The sequence below is a fragment of the Pelophylax lessonae genome, assembly GCF_965119305.1.
Source record: "Pelophylax lessonae genome assembly, chromosome: 4".
NCBI lineage: Eukaryota > Metazoa > Chordata > Amphibia > Anura > Ranidae > Pelophylax > Pelophylax lessonae.
In genome coordinates, this window is record NC_138771.1 from 497,531,602 (window position 1) to 497,547,554 (window position 15,953).

The 15,953-nt window shown below is 47.4% G+C and overlaps 1 protein-coding gene across 13 annotated transcripts in view; it reads right to left on the reverse strand.

The window, feature by feature from the left end:
• ERC1 (ELKS/RAB6-interacting/CAST family member 1) overlaps positions 1-15,953 on the reverse strand; it is a 468,899-nt gene that overhangs the window by 364,849 nt on the left and 88,097 nt on the right. The gene's annotated exons all lie outside the window — the stretch shown is intronic.

Here is a 15,953-nt window from a genome sequence, read left to right on the forward strand (position 1 = left end):
ATCAGGCCCAGCACCCGCATGCAAGCCTGGAGAGATGACCATCTGCTGGACAACATAAGCTGCATTGCCTCCTGCAATTTCTGGAGTTTTTCCAGAGGAAGCATTACTCTTGCTAAGGCCGAATCCACTCAGATAGTCCAGTTTTGTGGATGGAACCAGAGCAGACTTCTGAAGGTTTAGAACTCCCTCAGAGACTGCAGAGTAATCTCCAAGGTGTCCATCAGAGCAGTCAGAGACTCTGCTCGCAGAAGAAGATTGTCCAGGTACCCCTGTACCCTGATCCCTTGCTGACGCAACAATGCTAGCACCGGGGCCGACACTTTGTGAAGACCCAGGGAGCGGAGGCTGGACCAAAGGTAAACACCAAAAACTGATAATACTCCCCGCCCAGGAAGCGCTGGTGACTGGCACATATTGGAATGTGAAGGTAGGCATCCTTGAAGTTGATAGAAGCGAGAAAATCCCCCATATGTAGGGACGCCACTACCGTGCGAATGGACTCCATTCAGTACTTCTGTACCTGCACAAAGCAGTTTAGCGCCTCAAGGTCCAGAATTGGACGTACCTTGCCTTCCTTCCAGGGAACTGTAAACAGGTTTGAGTAAAACCCCTGAAAACATTTTGAAGCCGGAACCGAGACAATCATCCCATGAAGTAACAAGTCTTGCACTACCTCAAAGTGACCACATAAGCAACCTGGGGACAAGTGCAGGTTGGAAGAGAAGAACCTTTCCGGAGGAAAAGACCGAAACTGGACCAAATTACTTTGTGGACCCACTTGACCTGTACCAGAGAGGTCCACGGATCTGGAAATCAGCAAACACGTCCCCCCACCCCAGGTACTGGTGAAGGCGCCCCTTCATGCAGAGGAAGCCTTGTCTGCAGGTCTAGAAGACCCCCTCGTGGCTTGCCAGACCAGGTCCTCTTGGAGCTGCCCTGAAGGACTTTTATCCCTTGAGGGACGAAAAAAGGCCTCTTATGAGCCAAGAAGACAGGACCACATCTATGATGAGGCTCCCTCCGCATGCTAGCCTCCAATCAGGCAATCCCCCACCAAAGGGGAGATAAGATAAGTCCTTTTTGGAAGTCTGGTACGCAAACCAGCATTGTCATCTAGCTAGACGCTGAAGGGCCATCGCTGATACAGAGTCTAAAATCAAAGGAGCCGCATCCAAAGAGGCATCACAGATGAACTGTAGCCCCTGGATAAAGCTCTGCAAAGGCAGGGGGAAGCCGTTTCCCCTCCAGGTCCCAGCGGATTAGCCCACTCATCAGAGTTTGTGACACTAGGGCAATAGTAAATACAGACCTAAGCCGAATCAGCCATAGCGAAACATATGGCGGGCCAGAGCCACCGCTCTCCTATCAACCGGATCTTTAAGGGCCAAGGACTCTTCAAGCGGAATTAAGGTAGCTTTATTTAACCTGGAAACCGGCGAGTCCACTACAGCTGGGAATCCTTATAAGGATACCGCATAGCAATACGCTTAGAGACCACAAGAGTGCTTTTTGGACAACCCCGCTGTTATGCGACAACGTTGTCAAAGTAAGCGTGAAAGGGGAACACCTCCGCCACAGAGGAGGACCTGTGGTGCCAAATGGGACCAGCGCCTCTGACGCAGCATCTTCTCCATGTTTAAAATGTCACGCACTGACACAATCACTGCAACCACTTTTCATGCATGGCTAGAGGAGCAGAGGAAACATCCTCACTGTCTGAGCACTCAGGGTGCGTGGACACAGACCCAGTAGGGTGACTCGCGTCCGCGGCGGCCGAAACAGATTCAGGATCTGATGGACAGATGAGGCAGGGGAGGGCGGGGAACACTATATACTAAGGTCACCCAGGAAAAACATAACAACAAAGGGATGGCCACCGACAGCGATTCCTCAAGGGGGATGCCGACACAGGGTCCACAAATGGATCACCTACTGGCCCCGCAAAAAACAAGGGGGTCGCCCTCCGAGCCCCCCCACAGAGGCCCTCACAATAGGAAATAGCCAAACGCGGATGCCTGGCAGGGTATCCTGATGGTCCCGCAACCCTAAAAGGGGTGCAAGCCCTCCACAATAATGGCGGCATGGATGCCATCAAAACGAAAACCACCCCCCACAGCGCCAACCCTTCCAAGGGAGGTGCCAAGCTGGCCACATGGCCTAGTAGGCCATGGCCTCAAATTTGTGTGAAGGCCCAGCCGCAAGTGCACTTATCTCAGCCAGGTTTACTGGGGATGCCCCCCCCCCCCAACGGAGGCCGACTCAGCCGCAAGCCACAACCTAAATTTATGTGGATGCCAGGGGCAGCTGAAAGGAAGGTGGATGCCCAAACAAAGGGTTGTGGCTTAAACCACACTCACCACTGGGGCCGCCCCACATAGCTCCCAATCAGTAGACTGCATGAGGCATGACCGACCCAACTCCCAGGGTAGCAGGGGAACCCTGCTCAACCTCCCCCCCCCCCCGTCATGCACCAGGAAAAACCCGGTCAGCAGCAACTCCAACAAGCCCCCCTTAAGAGCATGTGGCAAAAGTCAGCTCATAACCTCATCCAGGGAGGGGGGGGGGGGTGGCCTGAAGACTCACAGTGACCACCAAATTTTTAGAGGGCTTGGGGGAGGGGGGAACTCGGGGGGTCCCACTGTCCCAAGGAGGGACCCACGTCCACCCCAAAAAACCCTCCAGGGGTAGAGGGGGAACAGCTACTTACCATACCAGGAACAGGGTGGGCACCGCTCTTTCAAGACCACCACTCCATCAGAATGTGGGTGGCTGTCAGTCAGGAGAAACGCTGCGACTCAGGCCAAGGCCAGATCGTGTGCGCCCTCTAAAGACTTAACTCGCAGGCCAGCCCCAGTCCAGTGGGGCTATGTCACGGTCGACCTAGCGCGGAGCTGAGGCCTGCACACGCTCACTGGCCAGACTTGGGTGACCCTCTGGATCTAGATTATCCAGTCCATCGCCCAGTCCAGCAGTTGATTCTCGCAGGAAAAAAAAATAAAGACAGGAAAAAATCAATTTAAAAAAGGAAACAAATTGCCAGGACCAGAGATCCCAACAAGGAAATAGGTCCTTACTCCTGACTAGGCAGAAAAAAACTGAGTGCCACTGCCTATAGTTGAGTGTGGGTGTATACCCCCTGGGACTGCCCATAGGCGTTGTCAAGCTTTTTCCTGCCAAGTATCCTACTCCTGTAGGGGGCAGTATAACCCAATGGTTAAGAAGAATCAGGAGCTGTGTCCGTCAATGAAGGAAAGAGAAATGTACCAAATAATTATGTATTTTTTTTTTATTTTCCGTGAGATATGCTTTGAAGTGACCCTGCCACAACAGGTCACTTCTACAAAAGAGGACATCTGTAAAAGAGGCATTTATATACTTTAAAATTCGGTTGTCAACCAAAGACCATAAGCATGCTGTATTTACCTGCTCTGTGAAATGATTTTGTACAGAGCAGCCCAGATCCTGCTGCTCTCAGGGCCCCTGCCGACACTCCTGCTTCCACCCCCAAGTGGCTTGCTATGGGGGCACTGGTGCTGCCACTGTGTCCATATGACACAAAGAGCAGGGCTCCCACTGCTGGAGGTGAGCTGCATGCAGAATACATTAAAGGTAAAAACCTTCTGCCTTTATAACCACTTTAAGGTCCCTTTCAAACCACTTTCTGATCATGACTGCCGTTCAGATGGACCCAGCTGGAATCTCCTGTAGGTCTACGGACAGATGGATTTGTGTCCTTTTACCTCCACCTTACATCCAAGTCTGTCCAGCTAAAAAAAAAAAAAAAAAAACTATAAAGACTGCGTCTTTTCCATTTTTCTGACCCTAAGCAGGGCACAATCTGTTTACATCCAGAAGCCCATAGATCAAAAACAGGTCCATCACAGTTCGCTATCAGAATGCAGACAAAAAAAATTATGTCATGGATGTCTGTTCTGCTCTGATTCAGCAGGGAATCTGCTTATGGATTCCCTGATGAATGGAGCAGAGCACACCCATGTGAAAGGAACTTTATACAATCTGTCTGCTGGATACTGCCTGATCTTAGGTCTGCTTAACCTTTTTTTTTTTTTTTTTTTTTATAGAAGACCATGCAACAAACACTTTTAATTGGAAGCAACATTTCCTTTAATTGGACATTTTTGGGGTCAGCAGTTGCTGAACAATAAGAGATAACATCAGAGCCGCTCTGATATGTAGCTGCAGGCTGTATTCTCTCTCACAATAGATACTGACAGCGATCGGGTTACCATGACATCGAGTATAAGCGTCGATCATCCATGCCTTCAGGCACTGCTTTAACTTATGTCTTTAGGCGTTTGTTTAAACTTATTAAAAAAAAAAAAAATCTCTTTCTTGGCTTTTTTAGGTTGTCTCCTGAAAGCACCTCTTATTTGTGCAGACATATTATTTAAAATAGGCATAGACAGCCCCCAGCAAGCTTGCCACTTCCGGTGGAACTTGCTGCTATTGGCTCTGACAGTCCAATTAAAATGTCAATTACAAAGTCTGGTCCACCCACTTCCCAGACACAACACAAAGACCACTGACAGCAGAGGAGTTGCTGTGCAGAAGAAGCCCATCCGATCTGAGGTCTGAAGAGCATGCATTGGGCTAATCTGAGGTCTGAAATGTATCCACTGAGGCTGATCTGAGGTCTGAAGTGCATGTGCTGGGTTTGACCATGGGGCATGAAGTAAATGCTTTGGAACTGATCTGAGGTCTGAAATTTAGGCATTAGGGCTGAATCGGAAGTGCATGCATTGGGGCTGATCTAAGGTGTGCAAAGCATCCACTAGAGGTGGATATGATGTCTGAAGTGCCTGCATTGGGGCTGATCCAAGGCCTGAAGCGCATGGCATTGGGGCTGATCGGAGGCCTGAAGTGCATAGAATTGGGGCTGATCTGAGGCCTGAAGTGCATGGCATTTGGGCTGATTCCAAGCCTGAAGTCCATTGCATTGGGGCTAATCCGAGGCTTGAAGTGCATGGCATTGGGGCTGATCTGAGGCCTGAAATGCATGGTATTGGGACTGATCCGAGGCCTGAAGTGCATGGCATGCATTGGGGGTGATAAGTATTCGGAATAAAAAAAGTTTGCTGGCCTTTATTAGACTCAAGTGTAATTTCAGCATGGCTGCAATGTTTTCTGGATAACACTAGCACATAGAACACTGGATTTTACACACTGTAGGAGTTGTGTTTTAGTCAAACAAAATAATCTAGAAGTACTAGAATAAGAGTCCGAGAAATAAATTATATACCGTGAAAACAACTTGTAACACAATCTAAAATATTACTCTCCTCTTAAAACTTAATAAACTAAAAAAAAAAAAAATATATATGAAACGTATGCAACATAGCTAGGTTACTTGGTAGAGTTTGAAGACTGGATGGATAGAAAGGCAATTTTACACAGCTCAACATTGAAAGAAGAAGCAGCAGACTATTGTGTTCATCTTTTTGTCACTCTGCTTTTTCCTCCTATCACCAAGTTCCTGGTTATCACATGGACACTGCAGTACAATTGTATGGCTACTAATGCCCCCTTTTATGTCCCAGTCTGAGCTCTACTGTAGAAAGACTCTAAGAGGCTGATACTGCAACAAATGTGGGTACTTGTACTGCTTTCAGTTAAAAAATTGGATATTTTACATTTCTGTAAAATCTTTTACTTGGAGTGTAGCACAGAACACAGATTTCCTTCATAATGGACGGGTTATAAGCTTCCACCTTTAGGTGACTGGATACTGGAAACCCCACTCAAAGCCTTAGCCACTCCCTTATATAACCCCCTGTGAAACAGCAACTCATTGAAAAATCTCCAATTATTCCTGCTGTAGAGTCACGGAAAGTGACGTGGTTGGAAATTTTGCGAGTTGGAGTTTTCGTCAGGATGCCGGCTTTCATGAAAAATGAATGTGAGCGGCTTCTACAACCACTCGATAACTTTTAGGCCCCTTTCACACTTGTGGACCGTTCAGATCCGCCGGTTTTTCAGGCGGATCTGAAGGGATGCCCCATGCACCTCTATGGGGCATCGAATGTCAGCAGATGTCAGCGGAGATCCGATCCGTCAAATCTGGACGGATGGAAACCCTATTTTCCAGCCGTCTGGCGGATAGGATCGGATGGGATCGAATGAGAATGGACAGGCGGTCCATTCTCATCCGATTCCCCCACAGAGAAGAGTGGGGACCTGACAGCTCTGTCTCCGCACATAGTGCGGAGACAGTGTCAGGGATACCACATGCAGGCATCCAGCAAGGGTGATCAGATCAGTTGGCTGCACCAAGGAATCAGGACCAAGATGGATAAAGATGTAAATAAGTTTATTAAGCAAAATGACACACTCCAATACCAACACCAGTGACCATAAACAAGTAAACAAAATATAAATGATAACAGTACAAAACCCCAATAGAACCTAACAAACTATATACAAAAGGATGGAGCAAACAATAGCAGGACAGGACAGGGGACAGGAGACAAGGAAAGCAGGGAGCCAGGTACAGGAAGCAGGGTACAGGGAACAGGATCAGAATACAGCATTCAGGATACAGGTTTCAGGATCAGACAGAGACACGGCTAGCAGAGAAAATACTGAAGCACTGAGCCTCAGTGAAGGGCGGGCTTATATTCCCTCAGCAGTCCTCAGGTGCAGCTTAATTAAAAGAACAGTCCAGCTGCTGGGAGACACCCGCTGGTGGGCCCTGGAACTGCGCCCCTCAGTTCCAGAAACAGTGCCACCAGCAGGTGACCCACGTAATGACACTGATCCTGACAGTTCCCCCCCTTTAAGGAGCGGCCTCCGGACGCTCCATTGTGCTTCTACCCCGAAAATCCAAAAAGGTCTCCCCTCCATGTCTGTGGGTCTTCTAGCACTCTCTAGGCCAAAGGCCTTTAACTTGCCGGAAGGCGTGCCACCAGAGACCAGCAATTGATCATGCGCCCCACCACCAGGGTCTGGAAGCCGTCTAGGCACCCCACAGGTCAAGTTCCTGAAGAGGCGTAACATTAGGGATACACCTGCCCTCATTGCAACACATGTCCCAACACTGGGACTGAAGGCAAGCTGGACATAAAGCAGGGGAGCGCCAGCGGCATGCAGGATGTCCGGCAGTGGCACACCAGGCTGGGCAACAGACAGTGGCACATCAAACAGGGCGGCAGACCGTGGCTCAGCGGGCACTGGATCAGCAAGCACTGGGTCAGCGGGCACTGGAACAGCAAGCACTGGGTCAGCAGGCACGGTAGTGGTCACCGGAACAGCGGGCACGGGATCAGCTGGCACCGGATTAGTGGGCTGAGTAAGAGACACCGGATCAGCAGGCACCGGAACAGCAGGCACTGGGTCAGCGGGCACTGGAACAGCAAGCACTGGGTCAGCAGACTGGGTAGTGGTAACCAGAACAGCGGGCACGGGATCAGCTGGCACTGGATTAGCGGGCTGAGTAAGAGACACCGGATCTGCGGGCACCAGAACAGCGGGCACTGGACCAGCAGGCTCAGTAGGAGGCACCAGATCAGCGGGCACGGGAACAGCAGGCATCAGAACAGCAGGCACTGGATCAGCAGGCTCAGTAGGAGGCACCAGATCAGTGGGCACTGGATCAGCAGGCTTAGTAGGAGGCACCAGATCAGCGGGCACTGGATCAGCAGGCTCAGTAGAAGGCACCGGATCAGTGGGCACTGGATCAGCAGGCTCAGTAGGAGGCACTGGATCAGCGGGCACCAGAACAGCAGGCATCAGAACAGCAGGCACTGGATCAGCAGGCTGGGTAACAGGTATAATTGTATGTGTTGGGAAAAATCTCCTTTTCTTTTTAGGTTTAGATACAGGAATCTTGCTAGTGGTTGCAGGGCTATGAATAGATTGTGAAGTAGATGGAAGTGAAATGGCAGTATTGGGAGATGGTGGAAAAGGAGAGACAGTTACAGAGGAGAATTTCTGAGAGGTTGCTATGGGCAACAGGGTAGTAGAGGAAGTTTTCACAGGGTTAAATGCAGGTAAAGTGCAACTCGTTAAGCCAGGATATGAACAAGCAGTGGAAAGCAAACCATACCTAACTGCAGCTGTGGTTGCTACGGGTAACGGAGAGGAGAAACTTTGAGAAAACTGGTGTCCAGAGGCAGAAGTGGATTGGTGTGAGTTAGCTGATGCTAAATTGGAAAGATCTGACCAGGTTTGCAGTAAGGCCTGAACAAAACTCAATTTACAACCCCCTTGTCTGATTCGAGAATATACAGCAGTCATGCAATCCAACAGGGCCTCTGGAGAATACACTGAATAATGTTCAATAAAATAGGGTTTATCATCTTCCAAGAGCCACACAAGAGATACCACCTGAGAGACACTAAAAGGAGGAGAATAATCATCACCACCCTTAGGGGTATTAGATAAAGCCAATTCTGCACAGAGCTGAATAAGTGGCTGAATCTCTTTGAACAAAACTCTGCCTTGGTCAACAAATGAGTGGGCCAGACGGATGCATTCCAACAACTGCTCGCTAGTGTAAGTTTTCAAAATTTGGCGACAATATTCCCTGTCTTCTGTTACAAGCAAAGAAAAATAAAAGACCTCCTCTGACTGCATCTTGCAACAACCAGAAAATTCCTAATTCCCAGGTGCAACCGATCTGATCGTTAGTGGCTTCAGTATTCTGTCAGGGATACCATTGGAAGGCATCCAGCAAGGGTGATCAGATCAGTTGGCTGCACCAAGGAATCAGGACCAAGATGGATAAAGATGTAAATAAGTTTATTAAGCAAAATGACACACTCCAATACCAACACCAGTGACCATAAACAAGTAAACAAAATATAAATGATAACAGTACAAAACCCCAATAGAACCTAACAAACTATATACAAAAGGATGGAGCAAACAATAGCAGGACAGGACAGGGACAGGAGACAAGGAAAGCAGGGAGCCAGGTACAGGAAGCAGGGTACAGGGAACAGGATCAGAATACAGCATTCAGGATACAGGTTTCAGGATCAGACAGAGACACGGCTAGCAGAGAAAATACTGAAGCACTGAGCCTCAGTGAAGGGCGGGCTTATATTCCCTCAGCAGTCCTCAGGTGCAGCTTAATTAAAAGAACAGTCCAGCTGCTGGGAGACACCCGCTGGTGGGCCCTGGAACTGCGCCCCTCAGTTCCAGAAACAGTGCCACCAGCAGGTGACCCACGTAATGACACTGATCCTGACAGACAGAGCTGCCACCCGCCTGCTCAGAGAAAAATGGAGTCCGCCGATGGAGCAGCAAGTGTGAAAGGGGCCTTAAAGAGCCAGGAAAGTATTGCCTCACTTCCAGTATTCCGTCATTTTCAGCCTTTTATTTACTGGCCAGTGAAGCAGCCAAACTGATCTTGATTTGATTGGCTGTCTTGGAGGACAGAAGAGTGATCAGGGGTCTAATCACTGCCCAAGCTATTACAAGGAATGTTGTCCATCCCTTGCGATAGCAATAAAGTTGAATAAAAAATAAATTAGGAAAAAAAGTGTTAAGAAATTTAATGTGAATAAAAAAAAAAAAAAAATTTAAAAAAGAGCCCCTGACCCCCTGCACAAACGCAGAGGTAGTTATTGCAAGCTATGTAAATGGTGACTGCAAAACACATGTAAATATGGATGTGAATATTAGGGTGAGAGCAATAATTTTAGTGCCTGAGCTCACATTTAACTCGTAACCTGTAAAGGCTTTTAAAACGCCGCCTATGGAGATTTTTTTTAGGTACCATAGGTACCACAGATTATCGTCATTTCACGGGCATGTGATATTTTAAAATATTGACATTTTTGGTATTTATTTACTCAGCACATCATCATCTTTTAAATTTTACCAAATAAAAAATGATATATTGCTTGTGTGCAATAAAATATCCTGAAAATTTTAATCAGATAAATGGCTGCGCAAATACCATGCGACATAAAAAATTGAAACAACCAACATTTTATTCTCCAGGACATCTGCTTTCATAAAATATAGAACGTTCTGGGGTTCAAGTAATTTTCTATATGAGAAATGTCAAAAGAGAGGAGAGAAGGCGAGACACACACAGAGCAGCTATGCCCACCCCTCCCATGTGCTGATCATTCAGAGAAGCCTTTGTATTTTGTGAAAGAGTTATACATAATACAAAAGCTTCTGTGATTGGGAAGGAGATGGGGAGGGGAAGGTATAGCAGCCGATTCTAATGTTGAAGAAGCTTAGACCTGAAGCATCAGTGCAGGGCTCCCAGAAATACAACGATAGCCGTCTTGTAGAAGAAGTGCAATAAAATTTTCAGATGTAAATAATAGAGATAAGTCCAGGAGCTGTGCCTTCACTTTTTACAAAAGAGCTGAATTCCTGGAATTCAGCTTTAAACAAATGCCTTCATCAACAAGTGAAAAGCTAGGTGTCTATGAAAAAAAACTGCCAGGGTCAAGACATGACCTTTTAGCAAGCAACCCATAGAACAATGGGGAGGGTAGAAGTTCTTCTGCTTATACAAACAACAATACGCTATCCAGACACAATGGCATACCTTACAAGAAATAGTATTTTTTGCCTTAGGAAGTGTAGGAATTGACATTTCTGAAACTCCCCTTTCCTTTAGGACCTGGGCCTCAACAGCCATATCTTCAAAGCCAGAGACTGTGAAGAGGAGTGGTAAATGGGACCTTGCAACAGAAGTCCTGGGTGATCCAGAAGAGGCTGGGGCGATTTCACCAAAATGCAAAGAATGTCCAAGAACCAAACCTTTCTTGGCCAATATGGGGACATGAGAACTACCCCCTTCCACTGTAAAGCAGATGTGGTAATAACTAAAGCAGAGGGAATGCGTAAATCACATCCATATTCAGGGGCCCACAATAGTGACATATCTCCATGAACACCTTTGATTGTAGCAACCATTTTCCCAGTATGAGTTCCTGTCAACTTAGAAAATCTGCCTTCCAATTTTCCAATCCGGGAATGTGAACAACAGATATTGCTGTGCTGTTTAATTCCGTCCAAAGTAGAATGAGGTCTTTCTCTGAGTCCAAATATGGCGCCTATGCCTGCACAGTAACAACAGGAGGGACAAGACGATCTTGGCATCTCACACAACAGATAGTGGAGCAAGGAAATGGTAGCTAAACACCGCTGCAACCTACAAGCCCCAGCTGCCCTGGAGATTCTTACTACCTGGCTAGGTCTCACAGAGAGGAAGTTAGAGAAGAGAAGAACAGGGAAAACCCCCAAGTCCATGTATAGTGACCATGGAAAATGTATCTGTTTTTAAAGGGGCCAGCACCCTCTCACAGTTCCCTGGTAAATGAACAGAGACTTTGCTCAATTTGATTGGGCTAATCCCCCGCCACACCCAATGAGCAGAGGATCTTAATGGACTGGGCTCCCCACAGGCAGAACTTGGACCTGTATAGCACCTGGTGGCAGTGGGCCCATTGTACTTTGTACCTTGGTGAATCACCTTCGCGCTGGGTCCAGAGCCATAGCAGTTTACACGCCAGCCCCACTTCTCTATTCACGCAGTACAAAACTGGGACGAACTGTTGTGAACAACTGACACCACTTCACAGAGTAAATGGCATTAAAGTGACTGTAAAACAACCCATTCAGTTTAAAACAGAAATGAAAGGCAAAACATTTGTGTATAGATATAAAAAAAGCATTATAAATACCCTTTCACCTTTTTCTTTTTAATAAAAGTGATCACATTCCCTCTGTTAATCAGCTGGGGGAAACAGCAGTACACATAACTTCGCAGTTTAAGGCTGTGCGGGGGGAGTGTCAAGGCAAGACTAATCATTGGAGGAGAGCCAAACACAGCTTACCACCTAACCATGTTGTTGTTCTCCTGCTTAAAGTGGTCAGCTTTTGGTAGGAAAGCAGATCACCAGGTATTTCACACAAAGGAAGCAATAAAAAGGGGGCAGGATACTTTTTCATACAAGTACACAGTACAATAGATACACATCAGGAATATGAAATGTTGGGTTTACATATTTGACTATTTGTGGGCGAAAGGACTGTGCCAACAAAAATGGACATCATCCCCGAAACATATATTAGAAATAGAGCAAGAAAGAAATGTCCAATTATCTAGCTTTTATTTACACAATAAACATAAAATAGTTAAAAGCAATCCATATCCTAACTATGTAATCAGTCATGCAAAGGGTTCTGGACATGCTACAGAGCTGAAACTTCACAGGTACACTTTTTAGACCCCCCAGACACCAAATCACACAAAAAAAAGTTCTTAAAAATTGTCATTTTTGATAGAGAACCAATTAATGGAAAAATTAAAAAAAAAAAAAATTAAAAAAAAAAAAAAAAAAAAAAAAACTTTCTTTGGGTTTAGTGTCTGTGGGGTCTAAAAAGCATACCTGTGAAGTTTCAGCTCTGTAGCATGTCCGGAACCAGAAAAAAATTACAAATTAGGGTTAGGGTTAGGGGGTTAAGTTTAAGGTTAGAGGGTTAGGATTAGGGTTATTTTTATGGCTAGGCTTAGAGGGTTAGGGTTAAGGTTAGAGGGTTAGGGTTATGGTTAGAGGGTTAGGTTTAGTGTTAGGGGATAGGGAAAGGTTACGGTAAGATACTTAGGGTTAGAGTTAGTAACCCTACCCCTACCCCTCTAACCCTCTAACCCTAAGCACTAAAAATAACCCTAACCTTAGCCCTGACCCTAACCCTAATTTTTTTTCTGGTTCTGGACATGCTACAGAGCTGAAACTTCACAGGTACACTTTTTAGACCCCCCCAGACAATAAATCCAAATACTTTTTTTTTTTTTAATTTTTCCAATAATTGGCTCTCTATCAAAAATGACAATTTAAAAAAAAAAAATTTTTTGTGTGATTTAGTGTCTGGGGGGTCTAAAAAGTGTACATGTGAAGTCTCAGCTCTGTAGCATGTCCAGAACCAGAAAAAAATATCATTTTTCAGTAGAGCAGGGATGGTGGGAATCCTCCTTTTACACCTATATGATCTTTTTTTTCTGGTTCTGGGCATGCTATAGAGCTGAAACTTCACAGGTACACTTTTTAGACACCCCCCCCCCCCCCCCGACACTAATCCCAAAAAAGTCATGCCTGCCTCCAAAAATGCCTGATAAATATATAGAAAAAAAATAAATAAAAGCAGACTGAAATACCAGCCCTAAAAAGGGCTTTTTGGGGTGCTGTCAGGATGCTGTCCTTACAGCAGGAGTGGACACAGAACACTGGCCTAGGTAATGATTTACCTATCAATTCAGCAGCAACAGCAGCCCTCTCCCTGCTCTAACTAACTCTGCAGCTTCAGAAATGATCTAAGATGGATGCTGCCCTTGCTTTTTTATAGGAGGTGGGAGGGTCTGGGAGGGAGGGTATGCTGATTGGCTGGAATGTGTCTGCTGACTGTGAGGTACAGGGTCAAAGTTTGCTCAATGATGATGTATAGGAGGCGGACCAAACATCGCATATGTTCGACCGCCGAGGCGAACACAAACATGCGAAGTTCGCTGGGAACTGTTCACCGGCGAACAGTTCAGGACATCTCTAATTCCAACACCCTGCGCGCAGAGGTGATAGCTACCAAAAAGGCCCCCCCCCCCCCGCCCCTGTTGAAGGAAGGTCAAAACCCGAGCCACGAGAAAGAGAGAGGGTGAACACCAAGTGACTCACAACAAGCAATGTACGCTTTCCACGTACGATGGTAGGAGGTAGACTTCCTAACAGTGTTGGAATCACCGACCCAGACAAACCTCAATTCTTCAGCACCTGGCTTTCAACAGCCAAGCCATCAAAGCCAGTGACTGTAAAGCTGGATGGAAGATTGGCCTTTGGGACAACAGATCCTCCCTGAGAGGCAGTCTCCAAGGGACGTTGGCGAGCAGCGGCACCAGGTCAGCATACCAAGACCGGCGGGGCCAGTCCGGGGCCACCAGAATGACCGGAATTCCTTCGGCCTCTAACCTGCGCAAGAGCCTCGACAGAAGCTTAAGAGGAGGGAAGGCGTAAATTAGAGGCTACTGGCCCCAGCGGGCCACCAACGCGTCTGTGGCATCTGCTAGCACAAACCTTTGCATCCTTCTGTTGAACCAAGATGCCAACAGATCCACCTCCGTGGTGCCCCACCGGAGACACAGCTAATGAAACACATCTGGATGAAGGGACCACTCCCCTTGGTCCAACGCCTGTCAACTGAGATAATCTGTTTGCCGGCTCAGCCGGATTCGATTGTCCGGAGACTTTGGACACTTGTCCCATTTGACCAAGATCTCCCTTTGCAGGAACCGCGTATGGAACTGTGCAAATGGGACAGCCTCGAAGGTAGAAACCATCAGACCCAGCATCCGCATGCAAGTTTGGAGGGATGACCACTTCCTGGACAGCAGGAGATGAATCTTAGCATGCAATTTTTGGAGTTTGTCCAGAGGAAGGAACAATCAGGCTAAAGCCTGGTCCAGAGTCAGACCTAGATAGTTCAGCTTTTTGGAAGGGACAAAAAGATTTCTTATGAGCCGAGAAGGAGGGGCCAGGTCTACGAGGAGGTTCCTTACCCTTACCAGCCTGCGGAAGAAAAGTACTCTTCCACCCTGTAAGACTCTTAATGATGTCATCCAGGTTAGCTCCAAACAGGCAATCTCCCTGAAAAGGAAAATCAGTTAAAGCTTTTTTAAAGGTCTGGTACACAGACCAACACTTGAGCCACAAATCATGCCTAAGGACCACTGCTGAAACAGACAGTCTAGAAATCAGGGGAGCATCACAGGATCCTAAAAAAGGCAACACAGATAAACTGCAGCCCCTGGACCAACTGGTCTGCCAGCTCAGCAAAGGCAGGGGGGGAACTGCTCACCCTTCAGGTCACGGCATAAAAGCTTAGCCCACTTGGTCAGTGTTTGCGACACCAGGGCAATGGTGAAGGGGGGTCTAAGTGCCAAGCCAGCCACAGTGAACATGTTGCGGGCCACAGTTTCGCTTTCCTGTCAGCTGGCTCCTTAAATGCCAGCAATAATTCTACTGGAATCATGGTTGCCTTATTCAACCTGGAAACCGGGGGATCCACCACCAGAGTAACAATCCACTCTTTAAGGAGGGACTCTTCAAAGAGGTACCTCATTGCAAATCGATTAGGGACGTTCCCACTCTTTTGCGACCAGTCTGTCAAAATACGAGGAGGGGGAAGGGAAACAAACACCTTCGCCGCTCTAGACGGTTTGTGAGTGCCAAAGGGGACCGGTGCCTCCGCCGCAGCTTCAGCTGCGTCCTCCATTTTTAAGTCTCATGCACAAACACAATCAGTGCGTCTACCAGCGCCTTTTCGTCCACGGTGGTCAAATCAGATTCAGGATCTGAGAAGACAGATGAGGCAGGGAAAGGCAGGAAGCACTTTTTACTAGCCGGCCGCCCAAAAACCACCTCCCCCTGGGACACAAAAGAAGTCCAGGACCGCCGTCAGTGCATCAATGGATGGTTGGGACCCAGAGGGCCCTGCAGGCTCTGAGAGGGGGTCAGATGGGGAAATATGCATGAAGAATAAGGGAACCCCACAAAATGTGCAAAGAAAAAAAAAAAACACTGCTAAGGGACACCCCCACAGTGCTGGTAACACCAGCCGGCTGCCAGCAACAGAGCACCCCTGATCCTGGGAGGAGCGAGGAAGGACCTCACCAGACTCACCATCCCACCAGACAGTCACCGGCAGCAGGATAAAAGCACTCCACGTGCAGCGTCCAGGAAGGAAAGAGACCCAGGAATCAGCACCAAGGGATAAGGAGGGGCTCCCACTGCCAAAATCACCACCGAGAAGGATCCACTGTAAAGGTCGTCATTGATTTCAATGCCAGACCAAGGCAAAATGGCCGATAGGCTACACAAACATGGCCGCAGGCCTATACAGCATATAAGCTGCAATAAAATGGCGGCCCCGCACGACTTTACAAGGCTCCCAGGAGGGATCTCTGGAACTCAGGC